At 39.7% G+C, this 8,051-nt stretch overlaps 1 long non-coding RNA gene across 1 annotated transcript; it reads right to left on the bottom strand.

Annotated features, from left to right (window-relative positions):
* Positions 1-1,742: 1,742 nt before the first annotated feature.
* On the bottom strand, positions 1,743-6,218 carry LOC139564741 (uncharacterized). Its single transcript, XR_011672822.1, has 3 exons — positions 6,134-6,218; positions 5,794-5,936; positions 1,743-2,317 (listed from the first exon to the last, which is right to left on the bottom strand). It is a non-coding gene; the product is annotated as an uncharacterized lncRNA (long non-coding RNA).
* Positions 6,219-8,051: the final 1,833 nt, after the last annotated feature.

Genomic DNA, 8,051 nt, shown 5'->3' with positions numbered 1-8,051 from the left:
GTTGATTGTAAGAGTTTGTGCACGTTTTGTCTGGCGTGCGTAGGGTTTCGTCCCATTATATTTATTTATTGTTTGTTCACAGTGCAGTTTAATAATAAAAATCACCGTTGTAAGTCTTTGCTCTCCTGCGCCTGACTTCTGCCGCCAGTACGCACGCATTACAGCATGCTCATCCCCAGAATCTTTTTACGCGTCTATTTTCAAAGGATAAGGCTAAGAACATGAACTTCTTCATAGTTTAGAACACTATAATAATATCGAAGAAAATGAAACATATTCAAGAACCAATATCAATCTCTAAAAACATAAGCCTATAGAACAATCCTTGGATAGCTTTTCAGAATTCACCAATAAATTGGTCCACATGGAAAACTAAAGGCATAGAAACTGTAAATGGTAACGATACATTTATTTCCATGACAGAATTTTAAAAGCAATTTTGGACTAACCAGTGTAGATATATTCAAAAAATAACAATAATCTTAAAATTTACACATCATGAAATTGATATTTGAAATATTGGACATCAGAGCAACTTTGAGGGAATCTTATTTCAATACCTTGCAGAGGGCATATCCATCTGACGATCTATTAGAAAATAATCTAAACTATTGGAACCAAGACTGAAAAATAACTAATCCATGACTCAGTAATCCATGTTTCTAGGAATGCTATGAAGTACAAAAGTTATGGGCGGAGCTAGATAGTTGGCTGTATTACAATGTAAACTTACTTTTAATCCGTCTGTCTGCATATTTCAAGACATGGCATATGGGGGTGTAGTGAGATACCCAATGGGCTGGACGATTCTCTTCTCATCACTCATCTTTAAAAAAAAAGAAAAAAAGAAAAAGAAAAGGGAAATCAATCAATCCACCATCATTAACACAGTAGAAAAAACGAATAATGTATTTTTTAAATAGCATGGACGAAAAACAAATTAGGTCGTTGTTTGTGTGCGTCTGTAAATTCATGTTTGTATCTGGTGAGGTATTTTTTTTAAATGTAAATATATGTTCAGCGTTTATTATACAAATCAACGGTACTAGTTGTTCAGGCTCTGGACTTGTCCCGTCCTGATTACTGTCTGGTAATAGGGTCAAGTGCAGCAAAGAAAGACCTAGTAAAGCTGTAGCTGGCTCAAAACAGAGCAGCACGCCTTGCCCTTAACTGCACACAGAACTATCATCAACAACATGCATGCCAGTCTTTCCTGGTTGATGGTTGACGAGAGATTAACTGCTTCTTTTCAAGTTACAGTGCCTTCAGAAAGTATTAACGCCCCTGGACTTCTTCCTCATTTTGTCGTTACCGCCTGAATTTAAATTGGATTCAATTGAAATTTGTTGTCACTGGCCTACACACAATACCCCAAAATGTAAAGTGGAATTATGTTTTTTTTAAATTTTGTCAAGTTAATAAAAATGAAAAGCTGAAATGTCTTCAGTCAATAAGTATTTGTTATTCCTTTGTTATTGCAGGCCTAAATACGTTCAGGAGTACAAATGTGCTTAACAAGTCACATAATAAGTTGCATGGACTCTGTGCAATAAGTGCTCAACATGATTTTTGAATGACTACCTTATCTCTGTACCCCACACATACAATTATCTGTAAGGTCCCTCAGTCGAGCAGTGAATTTCAAACACTGATTTAACCTCAAAGATCAGGGATGTTTTCCAATGCCTCGCAAAGGGCATCTATTGGTAGATGGGTAAAAAAAAGCAGACATTGAATATCCCTTTGAGCACGGTGAAGTTATTTATTTCACTTTGGATGGTGTATCAATACACCCAGTCACTACAAAATAGAGGCATCCTTTCTAACTCAGTTGAAGGAGAGGCCAATGGTGACTTAAAACAGTTAGAGTTTAATGGCAGTGATAGAAAAAACCTGTGGATGAATCAACAACATTGTACTTACTCCACAACACTGACATAATTGACAGAGTGTAAAGGAGGAAGCCTGTACAGTATACAAATATTCCAAAACATGCATCCTGTTTGCAACATGGCACTAAAGTAATACTGCAAATAATTTTGAAAGGAATTACCTTTTTGTCCTGAAAACAAAGAGTTATGTTTGAGGCAAATCAAACACAACACATTACTGAGTACCACTCTCCATATTTTCAAGTATAGTGGTTGCTGCATCATGTTCTGGGTATGCTAGTAATCATAATGGACTGGGGAGTGTCAGGATAAAAAATAAACAGAATGGAGTTAAGCACAGGCAAAATCCTAGAGGAAATCCTGGTTCAGTCTGCTTTCCACCAGTTACTGGGAGATTAATTCACATCTTTCAGCAGGACAATAGACTGAAACACAAGAGCAAATGTACACTGGAGTTGCTTACCAAGAAGACAGTGAATGTTCCTGAGTGGCCAAGTTAGTTTTTACTTAAATCTGCTTGAAAATCTATGGCCAGACTTGAAAATTGTTGTCTAGCCGTAATCAACAACCAATTTGACAGAGCTTGAAGAATTTTGAAAATAATAAATGGGCAAATATTGTACAATCCAGGTGTGCAAAGCTCATAGAGACTTACCCAGAAAGACTCACAGCTGTAATCACTGCCAAAGGTGGTTATAGCATGTATTGGCAAAGGGGAATGTGAATACTTATGTAAATGATCTATTTCTGTATTTCATTTTCAATAAATTTGCAAACATTTCTAAAAACATGTTTTCACTTCGTCATTATGGGGTATTGTGTGTAGATGGGTGAGAAGAAAAATGTATTTAATCCATTTTGAATTCAGGTTGTAACAACAAAATGGAATAAATCAAGGGTTATCAATACTTTCTGAAGGCACTGTATTATGAGAAATATTACTGTGTGGTGGATAAACCACTCATAAGGCAGTCCAATCTCAATATACAAAAGCTTTATGTGAAAATGCGAGGGGAAATCTATTAAATTCGCAATTTGTTCTCACAGACAGACATTTTATACAGAGCGTGGATGGGTGGGGTGTTTCACATAGCCTTCAAATGAGTCCGGTACTTCTGCTTATCACCACAGATAGTAGAGAAAGAGAAATACAAATCATATCAAGGACATGTCCACTCTCCCACACATCATGGGATAACTGTAACCATGAAACTATAAAAACTTAAAGGCAACTTGAAACTTTGCGATTTAGCAATCTTACAGAAACAGGATGGCCTGCACCTTCAGGCCATATAATAAAACAAAATACATTTCTCTTCCACAACTGTGATGAAAATTCCAGATTGTCTTCATAATCAAATAACATGCAGCTCAGACACCCATACATACCCCTGGTGGCATGTCTTGCGGAGTCTCGCCACAGTCCAAAACGAATTCACGGCAATAATGGGGATCCGAATAAACCAATAAGCACCATAAAAGGGGCCATTGATTACAATGTACACCGTTTATTAGGTACACCATCCCATTCACGAAAATGGTTCGCTCCTACAGACAAGTGAGTCAGGTGGCCGTGGCTTGCTTTACAAAGCAGGCATAGAGGCATTCAGCTACTGTTCAATTAAACATTAGAATGGGCAAAACAAGTGACCTAAGCAACTTTGAGTATGGTCGTAGACGTTAGGCGCACTGGTTCCAGTATCTCAGAAACTGCCAGCCTCCTGAGATTCACGCACAACAGTGTCTAGGGCAGTGGTCACCCACCGGTCGATCACGATCAACTGGTCGATCTCCAAGGCATTCCTAGTTGATCACCAAACATTTCTGTAAAAAGAACTACGATAAAGCTTTGCTTTCCTATTTTTAAAATTCAGTTTGTGCTGTTGGCGGTAGGTGTAATTCAGCAGCCCTAGCACCGAAGGCAAAGTGTTCCCATTTTATGTGTCTGAAGAAAAAAACTGCCTTACCCGGCATGATCAGAGAGCAAATCAAGTGCACCTATAGGCCTACAAATGAGTATAGCAAAGTGTTCTAATAAGCTTGCATTATTAGCGACTTGTGTCTTATAATATCGAGGAATATTTCACTTTGTGGTCATAGAGGAACATGAATTGGTGCATGAGGCAGAAATAATGAGGTGTGACTTAAGTTTCACCTTCAGCTGGAAGACTGTCTGGACATTTTTCTGAGTGGTGGGAGGTAGAGAGGAGGGACAGTAAGTCGGGTGAGAGGCAGCCATAGCTGCGAAAAGTAGGGGGGATGCTATTTATATGTTTACAAAAGTAGTGCACTGGGCCTTTACTAGTATTAGTGGACCCGTCTTTAGCGCAGGCGAAATATTATAATTCAACATCTCTGCTTTGGCAAAAAAGGTAGTTGTATAATTAAGAACAGTATCTTGCAGGACTCAATAGTTGGAATTGTAAGAGTTGTTGCCCTGTCCATTTCTCTGCGATTGTCATTCTAATGGAATCCAGAAAAAACTAAACCCTGTCCTCAAACATGTACATCAAAAGTTATGGGCAAAGACAGAAAACATCTACATCAAATGTAATATTTTTCTTCATAAAACATGGGAAAACAACCACTTTTTGTGCAGTGTTAATTTATCATCCTTACAAACCACTTAAAGTAAATCTACATTATTGTATTGGCTGGTCATCTAGGTTTGTACCTGTAGACTTCCCATCACCATGAAGAAAAACAACACACAATACAGTAATTGAGTACATTGAGACATCAAGTGGTTTGTGATGATGTGATGATGTGGCTCAGTTGGTAGAGCATGGCACTTGCAACGCTAGGGTTGTGGGTTTGATTCCCACGGGGGACCAGTACAAAAAAGTATGAACATGTATGCACTCACTACTGTAAGTTGCTCTGGATAAGAGTGTCTAGTAAAATGAATGAATAGACCATTTCAGTTAACACATGTGTTGCAATTGCAAAGTATTTCAAGAAATTGGAAAACAAGTTTTACCAGATTAACTGTTTGTACAGATAATTGTCATACTCAAGTTAAAAATGCTGGTAAACACTCAAATACAATACATTTAGTTTTTTCAAAAATCACAAAAGTAGTGCACTGGGCCTTTACTAGTCCTGAATTAGCGGACCGATATAGACCCCCAAACTACTTCCCTCGGCTATGCTAGTGGCGGTGGTGTAATGGTGTGGGGAATGTTTTCCTGGCACACGTTAGGTACCTTGATACCAATTGAGCAACGTTTGAACCCATTCCAGGGCACCCGGTCCTTCACAGAGAAAAGAGAATGGCTCCGGAGGGGATGGCCGCAGTTTTACAGGCTCCTGACCAAATGTGCTGTTTTGTGGGGGTTTTAAACTTTTTTTTACATAATGTTTCCACCATCGTTTCTTATGACTAAAGAGCTTCTGGACATCAAAACTGCAATTACTCACATTGAACTGGGTGAGGATTTTTTCTTTAATGAGTTGGAAGCAAAGGATATACTGCTCCTCCCGGACCAGGCCCAAATTCCTGTCATTCGTATTAAGAGGAGACGCCGTGATAAACTGTCGACCACAATATTTACCAAGAAAGTTCTCATGTACAGTTGAAGTCGGAAGTTTACATACACTTAGGTGGGAGTCATTAAAACTCGTTTTTCACCACTCCATACATTTCTTGTTAACAAACTATAGTTTTGGCAAGTCGATTAGGACATCTACTTTGTGCATGACACAAGGAATTTTTCCAACAATTGTTTACAGACAGATTATTTCACTGTATCACAATTCCAGTGGGTCAGAAGTTAACACAGTAAGTTGACTGCCTTTAAACAGCTTGGAAAATTGTCATGTCTTTAGAAGCTTCTGATAGGCTAATTGACATAATTTGAGTCAATTGGAGGTGTACCTGTGGATGTATTTCAAGGCCTACCTTCAAACGCAGTGACTCTTTGCTTGACATCATGGGAAAATCAAAAGAAATCAGCCAACACCTCAGAAAAAAAATGGCAGACTTCCACAAGTCTGGTTCATCCTTGGGAGCAATTTCCAAATGCCTGAAGGTACCACGTTCATCTGTACAAACAAAAGTACGCAAGGATAAACACCATGGGACCACGCAGCCGTCATACCACTCAGGAAGGAGACGCATTCTGTCTCTTTGTAACGGCAGCTTTCCTCCTCTTCGAGAAGAGAAGGCGTAGCAGGGATCGGACCAACACGCAGCGTAGCCAGTGCTCAACATGTTTAATGACGAAACTGTGAACACTTACAAATAACAAAATGTGGCAAACCGATACAGCCCTATCTGGTGCAGAGAAAACACAAAGACAGGAAACAATCACCCACAAACTCCAACACAAAACAAGCCACCTATATATGATTCCCAATCAGAGACAACACAAAACACCTGCCTCTGATTGAGAACCATATTAGGCCAAACATAGAAACAGACAAACTAGACACACAACATAGAATGCCCACCCAGCTCACGTCCTGACCAACACTAAAACAAGCAAAACACACAAGAACTATGGTCAGAACGTGACTCTCTTAGAGATTAATGTACTTTGGTGTGAAAAGTGCAAATCAATCCCAGAACAACAGTAAAGGACCTTGTGAAGATGCTGGAGGAAACAGGTACAAAAGTATCTATATCCACAGTAAAACGAGTCCTATATCGTCATAACCTGAAAGGCCGCTCAGCAAGGAAGAAGCCACTGCTCCAAAACCGTCATAAAAAAAGCCAGACTACGGTTTGCAACTGCACATGGGGACAAAGATTGTACTTTTTGGAGAAATGTCCTCTGGTCTGATGAAACAAAAATAGAACTGTTTAGGCATAATGACCATCGTCATGTTTGGAGGAAAAAGGGGGACGTTTGCAAGCCGAAGAACACCATCCCAACCGTGAAGTACGGGGGTGGCAGCATCATGTTGTGGGGGTGCTTTGCTGCCGGAGGGACTGGTGCACTTCACAAAATAGATGGCATCATGAGGAAAGAAAATGATGTGGATATATTGAAGCAACATCTCAAGACATCAGTCAGGAAGTTAAAGCTTGGTCGCAAATGGGTCTCCCATATGGTCAATGACCCCAAGCATACTTCCAAAGTTGTGGCGAAATGGCTTAGGGACAACAAAGTCAAGGTATTGGAGTGGCCATCACAAAGCCCTGACCTAAATCCAATATAAAATTTGTGGGCAGAACTGAAAAAGCATGTGCGAGCAAGGAGGCCTACAAACCTGACTCCGTTACACCAGCTCTGTCAGGAGGAATTGGCCAAAATTCACCCAACTTATTGTGGGATGCTTGTGGAAGGCTACCCGAAACGTTTGACCCAAGTTAAACAATTTAAAGGCAATGCTACCAAATACTAATTGAGTGTATGTAAACTTCTGACCCACTGGGAATGTGATGAAAGAAATAAAAGCTGAAATAAATCATTCTCTCTACTATTATTCTGACATTTCACATTCTTAATATAAAGTGGTGATCCTAACTGACCTAAAACAGGGCATTTTTACTTGGATTAAATGTCAGGAATTGTGAAAAACTGAGTTTAAATGTATTTGGCTAAGGTGTATGTAAACTTCCGACTTCAACTATATATTCTTAGTAACTGTCTATTTACCACCACCAACCGATGCTGGCACTAAGACCGCACTCAACGAGCTGTATAAGGCCATAAGCAAACAAGAAAATGCTCATCCAGAGGGCTCCTAGTGGCCGGGGATTTAATGCAGGAAAACTGAAATCTGTTTCAACCAATTTTTACCAGCATGTGACGTGCAAGTAGAGGAAAAAATAAACTCTAGATCACCTTTACTCTACAAAGCTCTCCCTCGCCTTCCATTTGGCAAATCTGACCATAACTCTGCTTACAAGCAAAAACTCAAGAAAGTGATGCGCTCAAAATGGAAGTGGTCTGATGAAGAGGATGCTAAGCTACAGGACTGTTTCACTAGCACAGACTGGAATATGTTCCGGGATTCATCCGATGGCATTGAGGAGTATACCACATCAGTCACCGGATTCATTAATAAGTGCATCGATATGGATTACAGTCAACATCTGCACTGAGCTAAAGGTTAGAGCTGCCGCTTTCAAGGAGCGGGACACTAATCCGGGCACTTGTAAGAAATCCCGCTACACCCTCTGATGAACCATCAAACAGGCAAAGCGTCAGT

This window comes from Salvelinus alpinus, chromosome 36 (genome assembly GCF_045679555.1).
Source record: "Salvelinus alpinus chromosome 36, SLU_Salpinus.1, whole genome shotgun sequence".
Classification (NCBI taxonomy): domain Eukaryota; kingdom Metazoa; phylum Chordata; class Actinopteri; order Salmoniformes; family Salmonidae; genus Salvelinus; species Salvelinus alpinus.
The sequence above is the reverse complement of the archived record's forward strand: the minus strand, read 5'-3'. Positions and strand labels throughout refer to the sequence as shown.